Here is a 24,998-nt window from a genome sequence, read left to right on the forward strand (position 1 = left end):
TTTTTCTCTCGGTTTTTCAATCACGCGTCCGAGGTCATTTCAAGAGTTAACCTATTCGATTCAGCCTCAAATAACGAGTATTAAACGAGCATTAAACCATTTTTCACGATTATCCTAGGTTCGACGAATGCTGGTTTATGGCATATCGGCACCCTCAAATGTCTTCCGTTGCTACTCAAATTTTGCGTGGCCGCTTTATCTGACCCGATGAACTTTATATGTGATTTCCGGAGAATTTTGTTCCGTGACCCTGGAATCCCGAAAAACCGTGTATTATTATACACTTCAATTTGAGCCGTTCGGGAGGCCGTACCGAACCCTGTTTCTTTTTCTCCAGGTTTTTTAATCACGCGTCCAAGGTCATTTCAGGAGTTAACCTATTCGATTCAGCCTCAAAGAACGAGCATTAAATGAGCATTAATCCATTTTTCACGACTATCCGAGGTTCGACGAATGCTGGTTTATGGCATACCGACACCCCCAAATGTCTTCCGTTGCTACTCAAATTTTGCTTGGCCGCTTTATCTGACCCGAGGAACTTTCTACTACAAATCCAGGCAACCACAACGACCCTTTAACAACGCTTATTCACGAAAATCACCATAAGACGTTGTAGAATGGATGGCGCGAATTTTACTAAACTTATATACAACGGTTATGTGTTGTTAACCGTTGTTATTGGTTTTAACAACGGGTCAAACTTGCACAACCGTTGTTAATATAAAAAATAATAACAACAGTTTACTCTGTAATACATTATAACCGTTGTTAATAATTTGGCGCAAAATTAGTGAAAATTAATTACAACGGTTATATTAGAACCCGTTGTTAATACTTTTTAACAACGGTTTTCAAAGGAACCGTTGTTAATATATTATCTAATGACAACGGGTTTATGTGTAATAACCGTTGTCAATACTTTCAAGCAAATACCACAATATATACCACAGAAACACTGATCAGCTACAGCCACAAACATAAACACAAAGACAAACACACAACCACTTTCTCATCGTCTCTTTCTCATCGTCGCTTTATCATCTCCGTCACTGTTGTTGTCATCATCTCTTTCTTTCTCTAATTATCAGGTATATATCTATCGCTTTATTGTTTTAGGTTTTGTCATCTCCGTCATTATTGTTCTTTCTCTAATTATTTTATTTGCATGTGTTTTTCTCCGTCATTGTTCTTTCTAAAATTATTATTCGCTTAGTTTTTCTGCGTTTATTAGTAAAACAAACTAAATTAATTGATATATATACATAAACTTAATGCATTGCTAAAAATACAATTCTTAGATGTTCATATAGGGATGCATTCTCTTCTATGATATTCATCCTCTCCTCCTTTGCTATTTGGAGGTTTCGTTCCGCAGATGTAATATCTTCATATAGCTGCATTATCTGCGGCTCTAACAAGCCATTTTTTTTTTGCATCCTTGAGTGCGATACGAGCTTCCTCAAGGAAGAGCCTGTACTTCCTTTCGATTTCCTGCAAGCGGCGTATGAAACTTTTGTTGTACTCGGTCATAATGCATGTTAAACGAATGGTATCATTCATTATTGAAGGAAGTTTGGAGTTTATTAGGTTTTAAAGATTTAGGGTTTGGTGTTTATGGTGGACATAGTGATATAATGGATTGGTTATTGAGATAGTGGAATGAATTTATAATTAGTAATGTGTCGTTTAAGTTGTTTTTTAATTAATATGTTTACGGTTTGATGCTTAAATTAATACGAATTTTGTTTAGGAAATTGTGCCATATCCCTGCTTCAAATCTTATAACCCTTCGCATTCCATATATTGTGTCATTTCATGCTTTGATTTTGGCAGTAATTTAATAATGCATGCATCTAGTAATATATAGTTAATTGATGCAGGAGGGATTTTGGCAGTAATGCTTTGTATTTTTATTTTTTTTATTTTTTTAAAAACAATAACAACGGTTATTTAAAAAAAACCGTTGTCTTTAGTTATAACAACGGTTTTTTCTATTGTAACCGTTGTTATAACTTTCCCACCAAAAATGTAGTCACACATTCCACAACGAATGTCTCGTAACGACAACGGTTTTTAACCGTTGTCAATAGTTTTCACAATGGGTTTCTTAAAAAAACCAACCGTTGTTAAAACCTTTAAAAAAAGACGCTTTAACAACGTCCGCTTTTTTATATAACAACGGTCTTTAACCATTGTTATACCCTATATCTGTAGTAGTATTTCTATGTGATTTCTGGAGAATTTTGTTCCGGGACCCTAAAATCCCGAAAAACCGTGTATTATACACTTCAATTTGAGCCGTTCGGGAGGTCGTACCAGACCCTGTTTCTTTTTCTCCCGGTTTTTTAATCACGCGTCCGAGGTCATTTCAAGAGTTAACCTATTCGATTCATCCTCAAATAACGAGCATTAATCCATTTTTCATGATTATCTGAGATTCGACGAATGCAGGTTTATGGCATATCGGCACCCCCAAATGTCTTCCGTTGCTACTCAAATTTTGCGTGGCCGCTTTATCTAACCAGATGAACTTTATATGTTATTTCCGAAGAATTTTGTTCCGTGACCCTGGAATCCCGAAAAACCGTGTATTATTATACACTTCAATTTGAGTCGTTCAGGAGCTCGTACCGGACCCTGTTTTTTTTTCTCCCGGTTTTTCAATCACGCGTCCGACGTCATTTCAGGAGTTAACCTATTCGATCCAACCTCAAATAACGAGTATTAAAGGAGCATTAATACATTTTTCACGATTATCTGAGGTTCAACGAATGCTGGTTTATGGCATAACGGCACCCCCAAATGTCTTCCGTTGCTATTCAAATTTTGCGTGGCCGCTTTATCTTACCCGATGAAGTTTATATGTGATTTCCAGAGAATTTTGTTCCGTGACCCTGGAATCCCGAAAAACCGTGTATTATTATACACTTCAATTTGAGCAGTTCGTGAGGTCGTACCGGACCCTGTTTCTTTTTCTACCGGTTTTTCAATCACGCGTCCGAGGTCATTTCAAGAGTTAACCTATTCGATTCAGCCTCAAATAACGAGCATTAGTCCATTTTTCATGATTATCCGAGGTTCGACGAATGATGGTTTAAGGCATACCGGCACCCCGAAATGTCTTCCGTTGCTACTCAAAGTTTGCGTGGCCTCTTTGTCTGACCCAAGGAACTTTATATGTGATTTTCGGAGAATTTTGTTCCGGGACCCTAGAATCTCGAAAAACCGTGTATTATACACTTCAATTTGAGCCGTTCGGAAGGTCGTACCGGACCCTGTTTCTTTTTCTCCCGGTTTTTTAATCACGCGTCCAAGGTCATTTCAGGAGTTAACCTATTCGATTAAGCCTCAAATAACGAACATTAAACGAGCATTAATCCATTTTTCATGATTATCCGAGGTTCGACGAATGCTGGTTTATGGCATACCGGCACCCCCGAATGACTTCCGTTGCTACTCAAATTTAGCGTGGCCGCTTTATCTGACCCGAAGAACTTCTATGTGATTTTCAAAGAATTTTTTTCCAGGACCCTGGAATCCCGAAAAACCGTGTAATATACACTTCAATTTGAGCCTTTCGGGAGGTCGTACGGAACCCTGTTTCTTTTTCTCCCGGTTTTTCAATCACGCATCCGAGGTCGTTTCAGGAGTTAACCTATTCAAATTCAGCCTCAAATAACGAGCATTAATCCAGATTTCACGATTATCCGAGGTTCGATGAATGCTGGATTATGGCATACCGGCACCCCCAAATGTCTTCCGTTGCTACTCAAATTTTGCGTGGCCGCTTTATCTGACCCGAGGAACTTTCTATGTGATTTCCGGAGAATTTTATTCCGGGACCCTGGAATCCCGAAAAACCGTGTATTATACACTTCAATTTGAGCCGTTCGGGAGGTCGTACCGGACCTTGTTTCTTTTTCTCCCGTTTTTTCAATCACGCGTCCGAGGTCATTTCAGAAGTTAAGCTATTCGATTCAGCCTCAAATAACGAGCATTAAACGAGCATTAATCCAATTTTCACGATTATCCGAGGTTCGCCGAATGCTTGTTTATGGCATATCGGCACCTCCAAATGTCTTCCGTGCTACTCAAACTTTGCATGGCCGCTTTATCTGACCCGATAAACTTTATATGTGATTTCCGGAGAATTTTGTTCCGTGATCCTGGAATCCCGAAAAACCGTGTATATTATACACTTCAATTTGAGCCGTTCGGGAGGTCGTACCGGGCCCTGTTTCTTTTTCTCCCGGTTTTTCAATCACGCGTCTCAGGTCATTTCAGGAGTTAAGCTATTCGATTCAGCCTCAAGTAACGAGCATTAAACGAGCATTAATCAATTTTTCACAATTATCCGAGGTTCGACGAATGCTGGTTTATGGCATATCGGCACCTCCAAATGTCTTCCGTTGCTAATCAAATTTTGCGTGGCCTCTTTGTCTGACCCAAGTAACTTTATATGTGATTTCAGAAGAATTTTGTTCCGTGACCCTGGAATCCTGAAAAACCGTGTATTATTATACACTTCAATTTGAGTCGTTCGGAAGGTCGTATCGCACCCTGTTTCTTTTTCACCCGGTTTTTCAATCACGCGTTCGAGGTCATTTCAGGAGTTAAGCTATTCGATTCAGCCTCAAATAACGAGCATAAAACGAGCATTAATTCATTTTTCACGATTATCCGTCGTTCGACGAATGCTGGTTTATGGCATACCGGCAGCCCCAAATGTCTTCCGTTGCTACTCAAATTTTGCGTGGCCACTTTATCTGACCCGAAAAACTTTATATGTGATTTTCGGAGACTTTTGTTCCGGGACCCTGGAATCCCGAAAAACCGTGTATTATTATACATTTCAATTTAAGTCGTTCGGGAGGTCGTACTGGACCCTGTTTCTTTTTCTCCGGGTTTTTTAATCACGCGTCCAAAGTCATTTCAGGAGTTAACCTCTTCGATTCAGCCTCAAATAACGAACATTAAATGAGCATTAATCAATTTTTCAGGATTATCCGAGGTTCGACGAATGCTGGTTTATGGCATAGCGGCACCCCCGAATGACTTCCGTTGCTACTCAAATTTAGCGTGGCCGCTTTATCTGACCCGAAGAACTTCTATGTGATTTTCAAAGAATTTTTTTCCAGGACCCTGGAATCCCGAAAAACCGTGTATTATACACTTCAATTTGAGCCTTTCGGGAGGTCGTACGGAACCCTGTTTCTTTTTCTCCCGGTTTTTCAATCACGCATCCGAGATCATTTCAGGAGTTAACCTATTCAAATTCAGCCTCAAATAACGAGCATTAAACGAGCATTAATCCAATTTTCACGATTATCCGAGGTTCGCCGAATGCTGGTTTATGGCATACCGGCACCCCCGAATGACTTCCGTTGCTACTCAAATTTAGCGTGGCCGCTTTATCTGACCCGAAGAACTTCTATGTGATTTTCAAAGAATTTTTTTCCAGGACCCTGGAATCCCGAAAAACCGTTTATTATACACTTCAATTTGAGCCTTTCGGGAGGTCGTACGGAACCCTGTTTCTTTTTCTCCTGGTTTTTCAATCACGCATTCGAGGTCATTTCAGGAGTTAACCTATTCAAATTCAGCCTCAAATAACGAGCATTAAATGAGCATTAATCCATTTTTCATGATTATTCAAGGTTCGACGAATGCTGGTTTATGGCATACCGGCACCCCCAAATGTCTTCCGTTGCTTCTCAAATTTTGTGCGGACGCTTTATCTGACCGAGAACTTTCTATCTGATTTCCGGAGAATTTTATTCCTGCACCCTGGAATACCGAAAAACCGTGTATTATACACTTCAATTTGAGCCGTTCGGGAGGTCGTACCGGACCCTGTTTCTCTTTCTCCCGGTTTTTCAGTAACGCGTCCGAGGTCATTTCAGGAGTTAAGCTAATCGATTCAGCCTCAAATAACGAGCATTAATCCATTTTTCACGATTATCCGAGGTTTGACAAATGATGGTTTAAGGCATACCGGCACCCCGAAATGTCTTCCGTTGCTACTCAAAGTTTGTGTGGCCTCTTTGTCTGACCCAAGGAACTTTATATGTGATTTTCGGAGAATTTTGTTCTGGGACCCTAGAATCCCGAAAAACCGTGTATTATACAATTCAATTTGAGCCGTTCGGAAGGTCGTACCGGACCCTGTTTCTTTTTCTCCCGGTTTTTCATACACGCGTCCGAGGTCATTTCAAGAGTTAACCTATTCGATTCAGCCTCAAATAACGAGCATTAATCAATTTTTCATGATTATCCGAGGTTCGACGAATGCTGGTTTATGGCATACCGGCACCCTCAAATGTCTTCTGTTGCTACTAAAATTTTGCGTGGACGCTTTATCTGACCCGAGAACTTTCTATGTCTATTTCCGCAGAATTTTGTTCCTGGACCCTGGAATCCCGAAAAACCGTATATTATACACTTCAATTTGAGCCGTTCGGAAGTAAATCGGACCTGTTTCTCTTTCTCCCGGTTTTTCAATCACGCGTCCGAAGTCATTTTGAAGTTAAGCTATTCGATTGACCTCAAATAACGAGCATTAAACGAGCATTAATCCAATTTTCACGATTATCCGAGGTTCGCCGAATGCTTGTTTATGGCATATCGGCACCTCCAAATGTCTTCCGTTGTTACTCAAATTTTGCGTGGCCGCTTTATCTGACCCGAGAAACTTTATATGTGATTTCTGGAGAATTTTGTTCCGTGACCCTGGAATCCCGAAAAACCGTGTATTATTATACACTTCAATTTGAGCCGTTCGGGAGGTCGTACCGGACCCTGTTTCTTTCTCTCCCGGTTTTTAATCACGCGTTCGAGGTAATTTCAGAAGATAACCTATTCGATTCAGCCTCAAATAAGGAGCATTAATCCATTTTTTTACGATTATCCGAGGTTCGACGAATGCTGGTTTATGGCATACCGGTACCCCCAAATGTCTTCCGTTGCTACTCAAATTTAATGTGGTCGCTTTATCTGACCCGAGGAACTTTCTTTGTGGTTTCCGGAGAATTTTGTTCCGGGACCCTGGAATCCCGAAAAACCGTGTATTATACACTTCAATTGGAGTCGTTGGGGAAGTCGTACCGGACCTGTTTCTTTTTCTCCCATTTTTTCAATCATGCGTCTGAAGTCATTTCAGGAGTTAAACTATTCGATTCAGCCTTAAATAACAAGCATTAATCCATTTTTCATGATTATCCGATGTTCGACGAATGCTGGTTTATGGCATATCGGCACCCCCAAATGTCTTCCGTTTCTACTCAAATTTTGCGTGGCCGCGTTATCGACCCAAGGAACTTTCTATGTGATTTCGAAGAATTTTCTTCCGGAACTTGGAATCCCGAAAATCTGTGTATTTATACACTTCAATTTGAGCCGTTCGGGAGGTCGTACCGAACCCTGTTTCTTATTCTCCCGGTTTTTCAATCACGCGTCCGAGGTCATTTTAAGAGTTAACCTATTCGTTTTAGACTCAAATAACGAGCATTACTCCATTTTTCACGATTATCCGAGGTTCGTCGAATGCTTGTTTATGGCATACCGGCACCCCCAAATGTCTTCCGTTAGACTCAAAGTTTGTGTGGCCGCTTTATCTGACCCGAGGAACTTTCTATGTAATTTCAGGATAATTTTGTTCCGGACCCGGAATCCCGAAAAACCGTATATTATACACTTCAATTTGAGCCGTTCGGAGGTCGTAACGGACCCTGTTTCTTTTTCTCCCAGTTTTTAAATCACGCATCCGAGGTCATTTCAGGAGTTAACCTTTTCGATTCAGCCTCAAATAACGAGCATTAATCCATTTTTCACGATTATCCGAGGTTCGACGAATGCTGGTTTATGGCATACCGGCACCCCGAAATGTCTTCCGTTGCTACTCAAATTTTGCGTGGCCGCTTCATCTGACTCAAGGAACTTTCTATGTGATTTTTGAAGAATTTTGTTCCAGGACCCTAAAATCCCGAAAAACCGTGTATTATACACTTCAATTTGAGTCGTTCGGGAGGTCGTACCGGACCCTGTTTCTTTTTCTCCCAGTCTTTCAATCACGCGTCCAAGGTCATTTCAAGAGTTAACCTGTTCGATTCAGCCTCAAATAACGAAAATTAAACGAGCATTAATCCATTTTTCACGATTATCCGAGGTTCGACGAATGCTGGTTTATGGCATACCGGCACCCCCAAATGTCTTTCGTTGCTACTCAAATTTTGCGTGGCCGCTTTATCTAACTCGAGGAACTTTCTATGTGAGTTTAGGAGAATTTTGTTACGGGACCCTAGAATCCCGAAAAACCGTTTATTATACACTTCAATTTGAGCCTTTCGGGAGGTCGTACGGAACCCTGTTTCTTTTTCTCCCGGTTTTTCAATCACGCATCCGAGGTCATTTCAGGAGTTAACCTATTCAAATTCAGCCTCAAATAACGAGCATTAAACGAGCATTAATCTATTTTTCATGATTATTCAAGGTTCGACGAATGCTGGTTTATGGCATACCGGCACCCCCAAATGTCTTCCGTTGCTTCTCAAATTTTGCGCGGACGCTTTATCTGACCCGAGAACTTTCTATCTGATTTCCGGAGAATTTTATTCCTGCACCCTGGAATACCGAAAAACCGTGTATTATACACTTCAATTTGAGCCGTTCGGGAGGTCGTACCGGACCCTGTTTCTCTTTCTCCCGGTTTTTCAGTAACGCGTCCGAGGTCATTTCAGGAGTTAAGCTAATCGATTCAGCCTCAAATAACGAGCATTAATCCATTTTTCACGATTATCCGAGGTTTGACAAATGATGGTTTAAGGCATACCAGCACCCCGAAATGTCTTCCGTTGCTACTCAAAGTTTGCGTGGCCTCTTTGTCTGACCCAAGGAACTTTATATGTGATTTTCGGAGAATTTTGTTCTGGGACCCTAGAATCCCGAAAAACCGTGTATTATACACTTCAATTTGAGCCGTTCGGAAGGTCGTACCGGACCCTGTTTCTTTTTCTCCCGGTTTTTCATACACGCGTCCGAGGTCATTTCAAGAGTTAACCTATTCGATTCAGCCTCAAATAACGAGCATTAATCAATTTTTCATGATTATCCGAGGTTCGACGAATCTTTGGTTTATGGCATACCGGCACCCTCAAATGTCTTCTGTTGCTACTAAAATTTTGCGTGGACGCTTTATCTGACCCGAGAACTTTCTATGTCTATTTCCGCAGAATTTTGTTCCTGGACCCTGGAATCCCGAAAAACCGTATATTATACACTTCAATTTGAGCCGTTCGGAAGTCGTAAACGGACCCTGTTTCTCTTTCTCCGGTTTTTCAATCACGCGTCCGAAGTCATTTTGAAGTTAAGCTATTCGATTCACCTCAAATAACGAGCATTAAACGAGCATTAATCCAATTTTCACGATTATCCGAGGTTCGCCGAATGCTTGTTTATGGCATATCGGCACCTCCAAATGTCTTCCGTTGTTACTCAAATTTTGCGTGGCCGCTTTATCTGACCCGAGAAACTTTATATGTGATTTCCGGAGAATTTTGTTCCGGGACCCCGGAATCCCGAAAAACCGTGTATTATTATACACTTCAATTTGAGCCGTTCGGGAGGTCGTACCGGACCCTGTTTCTTTCTCTCCCGGTTTTTAATCACGCGTTCGAGGTAATTTCAGAAGATAACCTATTCGATTCAGCCTCAAATAAGGAGCATTAATCCATTTTTTTACGATTATCCGAGGTTCGACGAATGCTGGTTTATGGCATACCGGTACCCCCAAATGTCTTCCGTTGCTACTCAAATTTAATGTGGTCGCTTTATCTGACCCGAGGAACTTTCTTTGTGGTTTCCGGAGAATTTTGTTCCGGGACCCTGGAATCCCGAAAAACCGTGCATTATACACTTCAATTGGAGTCGTTGGGGAAGTCGTACCGGACCCTGTTTCTTTTTCTCCCATTTTTTCAATCATGCGTCTGAAGTCATTTCAGGAGTTAAACTATTCGATTCAGCCTTAAATAACAAGCATTAATCCATTTTTCATGATTATCCGATGTTCGACGAATGCTGGTTTATGGCATATCGGCACCCCCAAATGTCTTCCGTTTCTACTCAAATTTTGCGTGGCCGCGTTATCTGACCCAAGGAACTTTCTATGTGATTTCGAAGAATTTTCTTAGGGAACTTGGAATCCCGAAAATCTGTGTATTTATACACTTCAATTTGAGCCGTTCGGGAGGTCGTACCGAACCCTGTTTCTTATTCTCCCGGTTTTTCAATCACGCGTCCGAGGTCATTTTAAGAGTTAACCTATTCGTTTTAGACTCAAATAACGAGCATTACTCCATTTTTCACGATTATCCGAGGTTCGTCGAATGCTTGTTTATGGCATACCGGCACCCCCAAATGTCTTCCGTTAGACTCAAAGTTTGTGTGGCCGCTTTATCTGACCCGAGGAACTTTCTATGTAATTTCCGGATAATTTTGTTCCGGGACCCTGGAATCCCGAAAAACCGTATATTATACAATTCAATTTGAGCCGTTCGGGAGGTCGTAACGGACCCTGTTTCTTTTTCTCCCAGTTTTTAAATCACGCATCCGAGGTCATTTCAGGAGTTAACCTTTTCGATTCAGCCTCAAATAACGAGCATTAATCCATTTTTCACGATTATCCGAGGTTCGACGAATGCTGGTTTATGGCATACCGGCACCCCGAAATGTCTTCCGTTGCTACTCAAATTTTGCGTGGCCGCTTCATCTGACTCAAGGAACTTTCTATGTGATTTTTGAAGAATTTTGTTCCAGGACCCTAAAATCCCGAAAAACCGTGTATTATACACTTCAATTTGAGTCGTTCGGGAGGTCGTACGGACCCCTGTTTCTTTTTCTCCCCAGTCTTTCAATCACGCGTCCAAGGTCATTTCAAGAGTTAACCTGTTCGATTCAGCCTCAAATAACGAAAATTAAACGAGCATTAATCCATTTTTCACGATTATCCGAGGTTCGACGAATGCTGGTTTATGGCATACCGGCACCCCCAAATGTCTTTCGTTGCTACTCAAATTTTGCGTGGCCGCTTTATCTAACTCGAGGAACTTTCTATGTGAGTTTAGGAGAATTTTGTTACGGGACCCTAGAATCCCGAAAAACCGTTTATTATACACTTCAATTTGAGCCTTTCGGGAGGTCGTACGGAACCCTGTTTCTTTTTCTCCCGGTTTTTCAATCACGCATCCGAGGTCATTTCAGGAGTTAACCTATTCAAATTCAGCCTCAAATAACGAGCATTAAACGAGCATTAATCTATTTTTCATGATTATTCAAGGTTCGACGAATGCTGGTTTATGGCATACCGGCACCCCCAAATGTCTTCCGTTGCTTCTCAAATTTTGCGCGGACGCTTTATCTGACCCGAGAACTTTCTATCTGATTTCCGGAGAATTTTATTCCTGCACCCTGGAATACCGAAAAACCGTGTATTATACACTTCAATTTGAGCCGTTCGGGAGGTCGTACCGGACCCTGTTTCTCTTTCTCCCGGTTTTTCAGTAACGCGTCCGAGGTCATTTCAGGAGTTAAGCTAATCGATTCAGCCTCAAATAACGAGCATTAATCCATTTTTCACGATTATCCGAGGTTTGACAAATGATGGTTTAAGGCATACCAGCACCCCGAAATGTCTTCCGTTGCTACTCAAAGTTTGCGTGGCCTCTTTGTCTGACCCAAGGAACTTTATATGTGATTTTCGGAGAATTTTGTTCTGGGACCCTAGAATCCCGAAAAACCGTGTATTATACACTTCAATTTGAGCCGTTCGGAAGGTCGTACCGGACCCTGTTTCTTTTTCTCCCGGTTTTTCATACACGCGTCCGAGGTCATTTCAAGAGTTAACCTATTCGATTCAGCCTCAAATAACGAGCATTAATCAATTTTTCATGATTATCCGATGTTCGACGAATGCTGGTTTATGGCATACCGGCACCCTCAAATGTCTTCCGTTGCTACTCAAATTTTGCGTGGACGCTTTATCTGACCCGAGAACTTTCTATGTCTATTTCCGCAGAATTTTGTTCCTGGACCCTGGAATCCCGAAAAACCGTATATTATACACTTCAATTTGAGCCGTTCGGAAGTCGTACCGGACCCTGTTTCTCTTTCTCCCGGTTTTTCAATCACGCGTCCGAAGTCATTTCAGAAGTTAAGCTATTCGATTCAGCCTCAAATAACGAGCATTAAACGAGCATTAATCCAATTTTCACGATTATCCGAGGTTCGCCGAATGCTTGTTTATGGCATATCGGCACCTCCAAATGTCTTCCGTTGTTACTCAAATTTTGCGTGGCCGCTTTATCTGACCCGAGAAACTTTATATGTGATTTCTGGAGAATTTTGTTCCGTGACCCTGGAATCCCGAAAAACCGTGTATTATTATACACTTCAATTTGAGCCGTTCGGGAGGTCGTACCGGACCCTGTTTCTTTCTCTCCCGGTTTTTAATCACACGTTCGAGGTAATTTCAGAAGATAACCTATTCGATTCAGCCTCAAATAAGGAGCATTAATCCATTTTTTTACGATTATCCGAGGTTCGACGAATGCTGGTTTATGGCATACCGGTACCCCCAAATGTCTTCCGTTGCTACTCAAATTTAATGTGGTCGCTTTATCTGACCCGAGGAACTTTCTTTGTGGTTTCCGGAGAATTTTGTTCCGGGACCCTGGAATCCCGAAAAACCGTGCATTATACACTTCAATTGGAGTCGTTGGGGAAGTCGTACCGGACCCTGTTTCTTTTTCTCCCATTTTTTCAATCATGCGTCTGAAGTCATTTCAGGAGTTAAACTATTCGATTCAGCCTTAAATAACGAGCATTAATCCATTTTTCATGATTATCCGATGTTCGACGAATGCTGGTTTATGGCATATCGGCACCCCCAAATGTCTTCCGTTTCTACTCAAATTTTGCGTGGCCGCGTTATCTGACCCAAGGAACTTTCTATGTGATTTCCGAAGAATTTTCTTCCGGGAACTTGGAATCCCGAAAATCTGTGTATTTATACACTTCAATTTGAGCCGTTCGGGAGGTCGTACCGAACCCTGTTTCTTATTCTCCCGGTTTTTCAATCACGCGTCCGAGGTCATTTTAAGAGTTAACCTATTCGTTTAGACTCAAATAACGAGCATTACTCCATTTTTCACGATTATCCGAGGTTCGTCGAATGCTTGTTTATGGCATACCGGCACCCCCAAATGTCTTCCGTTAGGACTCAAAGTTTGTGTGGCCGCTTTATCTGACCCGAGGAACTTTCTATGTAATTTCCGGATAATTTTGTTCCGGGACCCTGGAATCCCGAAAAACCGTATATTATACAATTCAATTTGAGCCGTTCGGGAGGTCGTAACGGACCCTGTTTCTTTTTCTCCCAGTTTTTAAATCACGCATCCGAGGTCATTTCAGGAGTTAACCTTTTCGATTCAGCCTCAAATAACGAGCATTAAACGAGCATTAATCCATTTTTCACGATTATCCGAGGTTCGACGAATGCTGGTTTATGGCATACCGGCACCCCGAAATGTCTTCCGTTGCTACTCAAATTTTGCGTGGCCGCTTCATCTGACTCAAGGAACTTTCTATGTGATTTTTGAAGAATTTTGTTCCAGGACCCTAAAATCCCGAAAAACCGTGTATTATACACTTCAATTTGAGTCGTTCGGGAGGTCGTACCGGACCTTGTTTCTTTTTCTCCCAGTCTTTCAATCACGCGTCCAAGGTCATTTCAAGAGTTAACCTGTTCGATTCAGCCTCAAATAACGAAAATTAAACGAGCATTAATCCATTTTTCACGATTATCCGAGGTTCGACGAATGCTGGTTTATGGCATACCGGCACCCCCAAATGTCTTCCGTTGCTACTCAAATTTTGCGTGGCCGCTTTATCTAACTCGAGGAACTTTCTATGTGAGTTTCGGAGAATTTTGTTACGGGACCCTAGAATCCCGAAAAACCGTGTATTATACACTTCAATTTGAGCCGCTCGGGAGGTCGTACCGGACCCTGTTTCTATTTCTCCCGGTATTTCAGTCACGCGTCCGAGGTCATTTCAAGAGTTTACCTATTCGATTCAGCCTCAAATAACGAGCATTAATCCATTTTTCATGATTATCCGAGGTTCGACGAATGCTGGTTTATGGCATACCGGCACCCCCAACTGTCTTCCGTTACTACTCAAATTTTTCGTGACCGCTTTATCTGACCCGAGGAAATTCTATGTGATTTCTGGAGAATTTTGTTTCGGGACCCTGGAATCCCGAAAAATCGTGTATTATACACTTAAATTTGAGCCGTTTGGGAGCTCGTAACGGGTCATGTTTCTTTTACTTCTAGTTTTTGCACCAAGTGTCTGGGGTCGATTCATCAGATACCGTTTTCGATTTCAGCCCTAAATAACAAGTTATCATCTATTTTTAAGGATTACCCGATTTTCTCCCGAGATTTGTTTATCGCATACCGGCACACTCAAACATCCTCTGTTTATTCATAAAATTTGTGTGGCTACTTTATCTTACCCGAGGAACTGTCCGTAGGATTTACGAAGCATGTTGTCCTGGGTCCCCGAAATCACGAAAACCGTGTATTATACACTTAAACTTGAGCTGTTAGGGAGCCCGTAACGAGTCATGTTTCTTTTACTCCTAATTTTTCCACCAGGTGTCTGGGGTCGCTTCATCAGATACCGTATTCGATTTCAGCCCTAAATTAGAAGTTATCATCTATTTTTAAGGAGTACCCGATTTTCGTCAAATATTGGTTTATCGCATATAGGCACACCAAAACGGCCTCTATTTCTTCTCAAAGTTTGTGTGGCTGCTTTATCTGACCCAAGGAACTGTTCATATGATTTACGAACCTTTTTGTCCAGGGACCCCGAAATCCTCAAAACCGTGTATTATACACTTAAATTTGAGCCGTTTGTGAGTTCGTAACGAGTTATGTTTCTTTTATACCCAGTTTTTCCACCACGTATCTGGGTCGCTTCATCGGATACCGTTTTTGATTTCAGCCCTAAATAACAAGGTATCATCTATTTTTAAGGAGTACCCGATTTTCGTCTGAGTTTAGATTATCGCATACAGGCACACCCGAACGTCGTCCGTTTCTTCTCAAAATTTGTGTAGCTGGTTAATATGACATGAGGAACTGTCTGTATGATTCATGACATTTTTTTTCCCGGGACCCTGAAATCACGAAAATCGTGTATTATACACTTAAGTTTGAGCCGTTTGGGAGCTCGTAACGGGTTATATTTCTTTTACTTCTAGTTTTTCCACCACGTGTCTGGGGTCGCTTCATCAGATACTGTATTCGATTTCAACCCTAAATAACATGTTATCATCTATTTTTAAGGAGTACCCGATTTTCTCTCGAGATTTGTTTATCGCATACCGGCACACTCAAACGTCCTCTGTTTATTCATAAAATTTGTGTGGCAACTTAATCTTACCTTAGGAATTGTCCGTAGGATTTACGAAGCATGTTGTCCCAGAACCCTGAAATCACGAAAACCGTGTATTATACACTTAACTTAGTTTATCGCATACAGACACACCCGAACGTCGTCCGTTTCTTCTCAAAATTTGTGTTGATGCTTTATCTAACTCGATGAACTGTCCGTATGATTTACGAACCTTTTAGTCGCAGGACCCCGAAATCCCCAGAACCTTGTGTTCTACACTTAAATTTGAGCCGTTTGGGAGCTCGTAACGGGTTATGTTTGTTTTACACCCAGTTTTTCCACCTCGTATCTCGGGTCGTTTCATCAGATACCGTATTCGATTTCAACCCTAAATAACAAGTAATCATCTATTTCTAAGGAGTACCCAATTTTTTTCTGAGATTGGTTTATCGCATATAGGCACACCCGAACCTCTTCTGTTTTTCTCAAAATTTATGCGGCTGCTTTATCTGACCTGAGGAACTGTCCGTATGATTTACGAAGCTTTTTTTCTCGGGAACCCGAAATCACGAAAACCGTATATTATACACTTAAATTTGAGCTGTTTGGGAGCTCGTAACGGGTCATGTTTCTTTTACTCCTAGTGTTTCCACCACGTGTCTGGGGTCGCATCATCAGATACCGTATTCGATTTCAGCCCTAAATAACAAGTTATCATCTAATTTTAATTAGTACCCGATTTTCGTCCGAGACTAGTTTATCACATACAAGCACACCCGAACGTCCTCTGCTTCTTCTCAAAATTTGTGTGGATGCTTTATCTAACTCGAGGAACTGTTCGAATGATTTACGAATCTTTTTGTCACGGGACCCCAAAAACCCCAAAACCGTATATTATACACTTCAATTTGAGCCGTTTGGGAGCTCGTAACGGTTTATGTTTGTTTTACACCCAGTTTTTCCACCACGTATCTGGGGTAGCTTCATCAGATACCGTATTCGATTTCAGCCCTAAATAACAAGTTATTATCTATTTTGAAGGAGCAGCCGATTTTCTTCCGAGATTGGTTTTTCGCATATAGGCACACCCGAAAGTCCTCTGTTTCTTCTCAAAATTTGTGTGGCTGCTTTATCTGACCTAAGGAACTGTCCATATGATTTACGAACGTTTTTGTTCCGGGACCCCAAAATCCCAAAAATCGTGTATTATACACTTAAATTTGAGCCATAAATAAAAAGTTATTTTTAAGGAGTTCCCGATTTCAGCCCTAAATAAAAAGTTGTTTTTAAGGAGTTCCCGGTTTTCTTCCGAGATTTGTTTATCGCATACTGGCACACTCAAACGTCCTCTGTTTATTCTTAAAATTTGTGTGGCTGCTTTATCTTATCCGAGGAACTGTCAGTATGATTTACGAAGCTTTTTATCCCGGGACCCCGAAATCACAAAACCGTGTATTATACACTTAAATTTGAGCCGTCTGAAAGCTCGTACAGGGTCATGTTTCTCTTACTCCAAGTTTTTCCACCACGTTTCTTGGTTTGTTCATCAGTTACCGTATGCGATTTCAGCTCTAAATAACAAGTTACCATCTATTTTTAAGGAGTACCTAATTTTCGTCCGAGATTAGTTTATCACATACCGGCATACTCAAACGTCCTCTATTTCTTCTCAAAATTTGTGTTGCTGCTTTATTTGACCCGGGGAACTTTTCGTACGATTTACGAACATTTTTGTCCCGGGACACCGAAATCCCGAAAATCATGTATTATACACTTAAATTTGAGCCGTTTGGGAGCTCGTAACGGGTCATGTTTCTTTTACTTCTAGTTTTTCCACCACGTGTCTAGGGTCGCTTCATCAGATGTCGTATTCGATTTTAGCCCTAAATAACAAGTTATCATCTATTTTTAAGGAGTACCCGATTTTCGTCCGAGATTAGATTATTGCATATAGGCACACCCGAATGTCCTCCGTTTCTTCTCAAAAAATTTGTGGCTGCTTAATTTGACATGAGGAACTCTCTGTATGATTTACGAAACATTTTTTTCCGGGACTCAGAAATCCCGAAAACCGTGTATTATACACTTAAGTTTGAGCCGTTTGGGAGCTCGTAACAGGTTATGTTTCTTTTACTTCTAGTTTTTCCACCACGTGTCTTGGGTCGCTTCATCAGATACCGTATTTGATTTCAGCCTAACAAGTTATCATCTATTTTTAAGTAGTACTCGATTTTCGCCTGAGATTAGTTTATCGCATACAGGCACACCTGAACGTCGCCTGTTTCTTCTCAAAATTTGTGTGGCTACTTAATCTCACATGAGGAACTGTCCGTATTATTTACGAACCTTTTTGTCTCGGGACTTTAAAATCCCGAAAACCGTGTATTATACACTTAATTTTGAGTCGTTTGGGAGCTCGTACCGGGTCATGATTCTTTTACTCACAGTTTTCCACCACGTATCTTGGGTCGCTTCATTGTTTACCGTATTCGATTTCAGCCCTAAATAACAAGTTATCATCTATTTTTAAGGAGTACCCGATTTTCTCCCGAGATTTGTTTATCGCATACCGGCACACTCAAACGTCCTCCGGTAATTCATAAATATTGTGTGGCTTCTTTATCTTACCCGAGGAACTGTCCGTATGATTTATGAAGCTTTTTATCTCGGGACCCCGAAATCACGAAAACTGTGTATTATACATTTAAATTTGAGCTCTCTGGGAGTTCATAACGGGTCATGTTTCTTTTACTCCTAGTTTTTCCACCTTGTGTCTGCGGTTGCTTCATCAGATACCGTATTCGATTTAAGCTCTAAATAACAAGTTATCATCTATTTTGAAGGAGTGCCCGATTTTCGTCCGATACTAGTTTATCACATACAAGCAAACCCGAACGTCCTCTGTTTCTTCTCAAAATTTGTGTGGCTGCTTTATCTGACTCAAGGAACTGTCCGTATAATTTAGGAACCTTTTTTGTCACGGGACCCCGGAATCCCAAAAACCGTGTAGGATACACTTAAATTTGAACGGTTTGGGAGCTCGTAACAGGTTATGTTTCTTTTACTCCCATTTTTTCACCACGTGTCTGGGTCGCTTCATCAGATACCGTAAACGATTTCAGAACTAAATAACAAGTTATCATCTATTTAACGAGTATCCGATTTTCGTTCGAGACTAGTTTATCGCATAGAGGCACACCCAAACGTCCTCTGTTTCATCTCAAAATTTGTGTGGCTGCTTTATCTGACCCGAGGAACTGTCTGTATGATTTACGAACATTTTTGTCCCGGGACCTCGAAATCCCGAAAACCGGGTATTATACACTTAATTTTGAGCCTTTTGGGAGCTCGTACCGGGTCATGATTCTTTTACTCCAAGATTTTCCACCACGTGTCTTGGGTTGCTTCATCAGCTACCGTATTCGATTGTAGCCCTAAATAACAAGTTATCATCTATTTTTAAGGAGTACCCGATATTCGTCAAAAACTAGTTAATCGCATACACGCACACACAAACGTCCTTTGTTTCTTCTCAAAATTTGTGTGGGTTCTTTATCTGACCCAAGGAACTTTTCGTATGATTTTGAGATAATTTTGTCCCGGGACCCCGAAAACTGTGTATTATTCACTTATATTTGAGCCGTTTGGGAGTTTGTACCGGGTCATGTTTCTTTTACTCCTAGTTTTTCCACCACGTGTCTTGAGTCGCTTAATTAGTTACCGTAGTCGATTTCAGCCCTAAATAACAAGTTATCATCTATTTGTAAGGAGTACCCGGTTTTCTCTCGAGATTTGTTTATTGCATACTGTAACACTCAAACGTCCTCTGTTTCATCTCAAAATTTGTGTGGCTGCTTTATCTGACCCGAGGAACTGTCCGTATGGTTTACGAACCTTTATGTCCCGGGACCCCGAAATCACGAAAACCGTGTATTATACACTTAAATTTGTGCCATTTGAAAGCTCGTACCATGTCATGTTTCTTTTACTCCTAGTTTTTCCGCCACGTGTCTAAAGTCTCTTCATCAGTTACGGTTGATTTCAGCTCTAAATAACAAGTTATCATCTATTTGTAAGGAGTACCCGATTTTCTTCCGAGATTTGTTTATCGCTTACCGGCACACTCAAACGTCCTCCGTTTACTCTTAAATTTGCGCGGCTGCTTTATCTAACCCGAAGAACTGTCCGTATGATTTACGAAGCTTTTTATCCCGAACCATGAAATCCCGAAAATCGTGTCTTATACACTTAAATTTGAGCCGTTTGGGAGCCCGTACTGAGTCATGTCTTTTTTACTCCCAGTTTTTCCACCACGTGTCTGGGGTCGCTTCATCAGTTACCGTATTTGATTTCAGCCCTAAATAACAAGTTATCACTTACAATCTATTTTTAAGGAGTACTCGATTTTCTTCCGAGATTTGTTTATCGCATACCGACACACTCAAACGTCCTCTGTTTCTTCTCAAAATTTATGTGGCTGCTTTATCTGACCCGAGGAACTGTCCGCATGATATACGAACTTTTTTGTCCCGAGACCCCGAAATCCCGAAAACCGTGTATTATACACTTAAGTTTGAGTCGTTTGAGAGCTCGTACAGGGTCATGTTTCATTTACTTCCAAGTTTTTAAACCACGTTTCTTGAGTTGCTTCATCAGTTACCGTATTCGATTTCAGCCTTAAATAACAAGTTATCATCTATTTTTAAGGAGTACCCAATTTTCGTTCGGGACTAGTTTATCGCATAGAGGCACACCCAAACGTCCTCTGTTTCTTCTAAAAATTTGTGTGGCTGTTTTATCTGACCCAAGGAACTCTCCGCATGATTTACAAACCTTTTTTACTCGGGACCCCGAAATCTCGAAAACTGTGTATTATACACTTAAATTTGAGCCGATTTGGAGCTGGTACACGGTCAATTTTTCTTTTACTCCCAGTTTTTCCACCATGTGTCTTGGGTTGTTTCATCAGTTACCGTATTCGATTTCAGCCCTAAATAACAAGTTATCATCTATTTTTAAGGAGTACCCGATTATCGTCGGAGACTATTTTATCACATACAAGCACACACGAACGTGCTCTGTTTCTTCTCAAAATTTGTGTGGTTGCTTTATCTGACCGGAGAAACGGTCCATAAGATTTACGAACCTTTTTTCCCCTGGACCCGGAAATCCCGAAAACCGTGTATTATGCACTTAAATTTGAGCCGTTTAGGAGCTCGTAGCGGGTCATGTTTCTTTTATTTACTCCTAGTTTTTCCACCACATGTCTGGGGTCGCTTCATCAGTTACCGTATTTGATTTCAACCCTAAAAAACAAGTTGTCATCTATTTTTAAGGAGTACACGGTTTACGAGAGATTAGTTTATCGTATACCGGCACATCCAAACGTCTTCTTTTTCTTTTCAAAATTTGCATGGATGCTTTATCTGACCCGAGGAAGTGTGCGTATGATTCACGAACCTTTTTGTCCCGGGACCTCGAAATCCCGAAAACCGTATATTATACACTTAAATTTGAGCCGTTTGGGAGCTGGTACACGGTCAATTTTTTCTTTTACTCCCGGTTTTTCCACCATGTGTCTTGGGTTGTTTTATCAGTTACCGTATTCGATTTCAGCCCTAAATAACAAGTTATTATCTATTTTTAAGGAGTACTTAATGTTCGTCCGAGACTAGTTTATCTCATTCCGTCACACTCAAACGTCCTCTGTTTCTTCTCGAAATTTGTGTGACTGCTTTATCCGACCCGAGATATTGTCCGTATGAATTATGAAGCTTTTTAAACCAAGACACTAAATTCCCGAAAACCGTGTATTATACCTTTAAATTTGAGCCGTTTGGGAGGTCAGACAGGACATGTATCTTTAACTCCCAGTTTTTCCACCACATGTCTGGGTTGCTTCATCAATTACCGTATTCGATTTCAGCCGTAAATAATAAGTTATCATCTATTTTTAAGAAGTTCCCGATTTTCGTCCGATACTAGTTTATCACTAGCCGGCACACAAAAACGTCCTCTGTTTTATCTCAAAATTTGTGTGGCTGCTTAGGCTGACCTATGGAACCATACGTATGAAATACGATACGTTTTTGCCCCGTGACCCTTAAATCCCGAAAACTGTGTATTATACACCTAAATTTGAGCCGTTTGGGAGGTCGTACCGGGTCATAGTTCTTTAACTACCACTTTTTCAACAAGTGTCGGGAGTCGTTTCATCAGTTATCGTATTCGATATCAACCCTAAATAACAAGTTATCCTCTATTTTTAAGGAGTACCTAATTTTCGTCCGAGACTAGTTTATCGCAGACCGGCACACCTAAACGTCCTCTGTTTCTTTCAAATTTGTGTGGCTATTTTATCTGACTCGAGAAACTGTCCGTATGATTTACGAACGTTTTTGTCCCGGGACACCGAAATCCCAAAAACCGTGTATTATACACTTAAATTTAAGCCGTTTCAGAGCTCGTAGCGGGTCATGCTTCTTTTACTCCCAGTTTTTCCACCACGTGTCTGGGTTGCGTCATCAGTTACCGTATTCGATATCAGCCCTAACTAACAAGTTATCATCTATTTTTAAGGATTACGCGATTTTCGACCGAGACTAGTTTATTTCATACCGGTACACTCAAACGACCTCTGTTTCACCTGAAAAAAAAAATTTGGCCGCTTTATCAAACATATGGAACCGTCCGTATTGATTTACGGACCTTTTAGTCCCGGGACCCTGAAAGCCCGAAAACCGTGTATTATACACTTAAATATAAGCCGTTTGGGAGGTCGTTCCGGGTCATGTTTCTTTTATTCCTAGTTTTTCCACCACATGTTTTGGGTTGCTTTATCAGTTACTGTATTCGGTTTCAGCTCTAAATAACAAGTTATCATCTATTTTTAAGGAGTACCCAATTTTCGTTCGAGACTAGTTTATAGCATACCAGCACACTAAAACGTTCTATGTCATCTCAAAATTTGTGTGGCTCCTTTAGTTGTCCAGAGGAACCGTCCATATGATTTACGGACGTTTTTGTCCTGGGACCTCGAAATCGCGAAAACCGTGTTTTATACACTTAAATTTGAGCCGTTTGGAAAGTCGTACTGGGTCATGTTTCTTTTACTCCCAGTTTTTCAATCGCGTGTGTAGGGTTGTTTCATCAGTTACGGTATTTGATTTATGCCGTAATTAACAAGTTATCATTTATATTTAAGGAGTACCTCATTTTCGTCCAGGACTCGTTTATCGCGTACCGCCACCTTCAAATGTCCTATGTTACTTCTCAAAAATTTTGTGGCTGCTTTATCTGACCGAAGGGACTGTCCACATGATTTAAATACATTTTTGTCCCGAGACCCTGAAATTCCGAAAACCGTGTATTATACACTAAAATTTGAACTGTTTGGGAGGTCGTATCGGGTCATGTTTCTTTTACTCCCAGTTTTTCCACCACGTGTCTTGGGTCGTTACATTAGTTATCGTATTCGATTTCAACCCAAAATAACAAGTTATCATCTATTTTTAAAGAGTACCCGATTTTCGTCCAAGACTAGTTTATCACATACCGGCACACTTAAATATCCTCTGTTTCTTCTCGAAACTTGTGTGGCTACTTTAGCTTACCGAAGGAAACGTCCGTATGATTTATGGACATTTTTGTCCCGGGACGCCGAAATCCTGAAAATCGTGTATTATACACTTAAATTTGAGCCATTTTGAAGGTCGTACAGGGTCATGTTTCTTTTACTCTCAGTTTTTCCATCACGTGTCTAGGGTTGTTTAATCAGTTACGGTATTCGTTTTAAGCCGTAAATAACAAGTTATCATTTATGTTTAAGGAGTACCTTTCGCCCAGGACTCGTTTGTCGCGTACCGCCACCTTCAAATGTCCTATGTTACTTCTCAAAATTTGTGTGGCTGCTTTATCTGACCGAAGGAACTGTCCACACGATTTACACTAAGGTGAATGATATGGTTCTTATATTCTAAACACATGAATATTTAAAGATATTTATATAACATGAAAATGTCAATTATACAACGTCAACAAAGTCTTCACAAGACTACTTGTGGATACTAAATTACAAACTAAGACATAGATGGCTAATTATCTCTATGGATAGATGGATGGTTTCACCGTGCTAATCTAATCTAAGATCTAAAGATAGACAAAGTTGTAATTGTTTGAGTTGTGTGTCATTTGTCTTGGTAAATGCCTCTTTATATAGGGACTAATCGACTATACACCAGCTCTTTGCAATTACTTCCTTAGTAGGGAGCGGTTTGACAACCGCTGATGCTTATTAAAACTGTTTCGAGGGCTGCTAACCTCTTCAAGTCTAGCGTTCCTCTTCTGGGCTTTCGTCCTTTTTTTTACGTGGATCACCTTGAATAGACGGAATCATCTATTATTTATATAGTAAGCACAAATATCATAAAATAATAAATTTAGTAGCTTAATTAAATTGAACGTTAACAATAATTGTCAATAATCCAATATTATTTTTCATAACGAAAACTTTTGTGATTATGACAAATAGATCCGACTCAAAGATAACCCGATTTGAACAACCCTTTTGCTATGGTAGTAGTTGGGCCATGGATGATAGGCTTCTACAGTGTAAACTTACTTCACCCTTAAGAAAGATCGAAGCAAAATAATGCAATATTTGCTTTGAAATAATGGACAAGCGTCACGTCAACTTACACCGAACCAAAAATCACCCGTTCCTAAACCGACTAAACCGCTCCAAACTTCCATCTTCCAATATATGATATGCAACTATGCAACAAGTTTATCTTAAGGAGGATATCCATCTTAAGATTAAAACGGGTCAAATAATCTACCATTTGCATAGATATGACAAGTCTTTTGATAATTTCTAAGCATTTTGTTTTTGTGTAAATGGTATGTTATTTGACTTATGTAGATTAATAATTATGATAAATGAGACGATATCAACAAGGTGTATATAGTCACTTACCTTACTAAATCGGGAGAGTAGAATATCTATCTCGAACTTGCGGAACCCTCCAAGTAATTGCTCCAGGACGACTTTAGTATTGAACTAGTATCACGAATCCGTCGATCTAGATATTGATCACTAGGACCAATACCTATAGCTTCACAACCCAAGAACCTCCTCTCTCTAGTGTAGAGAAAGATATATTTTTGTTGTGTGATTTTTGGATGATCCAAATGCCTCCCAAAAGCCTTCTATTTATAGGCCTAGGAGAACTTTCTCTAAGAAAACCGTGTACTGCAATGGTTTCTCTAATAAAACCATGGGAGGGAGACCATGGTTTCTTATAAACCATGGGTCTCAAATGGTTTTTCTACAAAACCATGTCCATTTGTCCCAAACAATGGGACAATCACAGTTTATCCAAACGATCTGTAGAAAAACTACGGAATAAAATATTTCTGACTCATGGGTGGATCATTCGACTATTCTCTAACAACTTATTTTAAGTTTAAAATGAATAGTGTCGTCTTAAATGAGATTTGTTTAAAATGAATAGTGTCGTCTTAAATGAGATTTTGTAATATGA

The 24,998-nt window shown here is 40.5% G+C and overlaps 1 long non-coding RNA gene across 2 annotated transcripts; it reads right to left on the bottom strand.

Annotated features, from left to right (window-relative positions):
- Positions 1–1,275: 1,275 nt before the first annotated feature.
- Positions 1,276–24,741, bottom strand: LOC141646466 (uncharacterized). 2 transcript variants are annotated; one of them, XR_012545563.1, is made up of 4 exons: positions 24,431–24,662; positions 23,291–23,832; positions 22,667–22,803; positions 1,276–1,491 (listed from the first exon to the last, which is right to left on the bottom strand). It is a non-coding gene; the product is annotated as an uncharacterized LOC141646466 (long non-coding RNA). The 2 variants fall into 2 exon arrangements; XR_012545564.1 differs by lacking the exons at positions 1,276–1,491; positions 22,667–22,803 and having other exon boundaries at positions 23,368–23,851; positions 24,431–24,741.
- Between the last annotated feature and the right edge of the window lie 257 nt (positions 24,742–24,998).

Source organism: Silene latifolia, chromosome 3 (assembly GCF_048544455.1).
Source record: "Silene latifolia isolate original U9 population chromosome 3, ASM4854445v1, whole genome shotgun sequence".
Lineage (NCBI taxonomy): Eukaryota > Viridiplantae > Streptophyta > Magnoliopsida > Caryophyllales > Caryophyllaceae > Silene > Silene latifolia.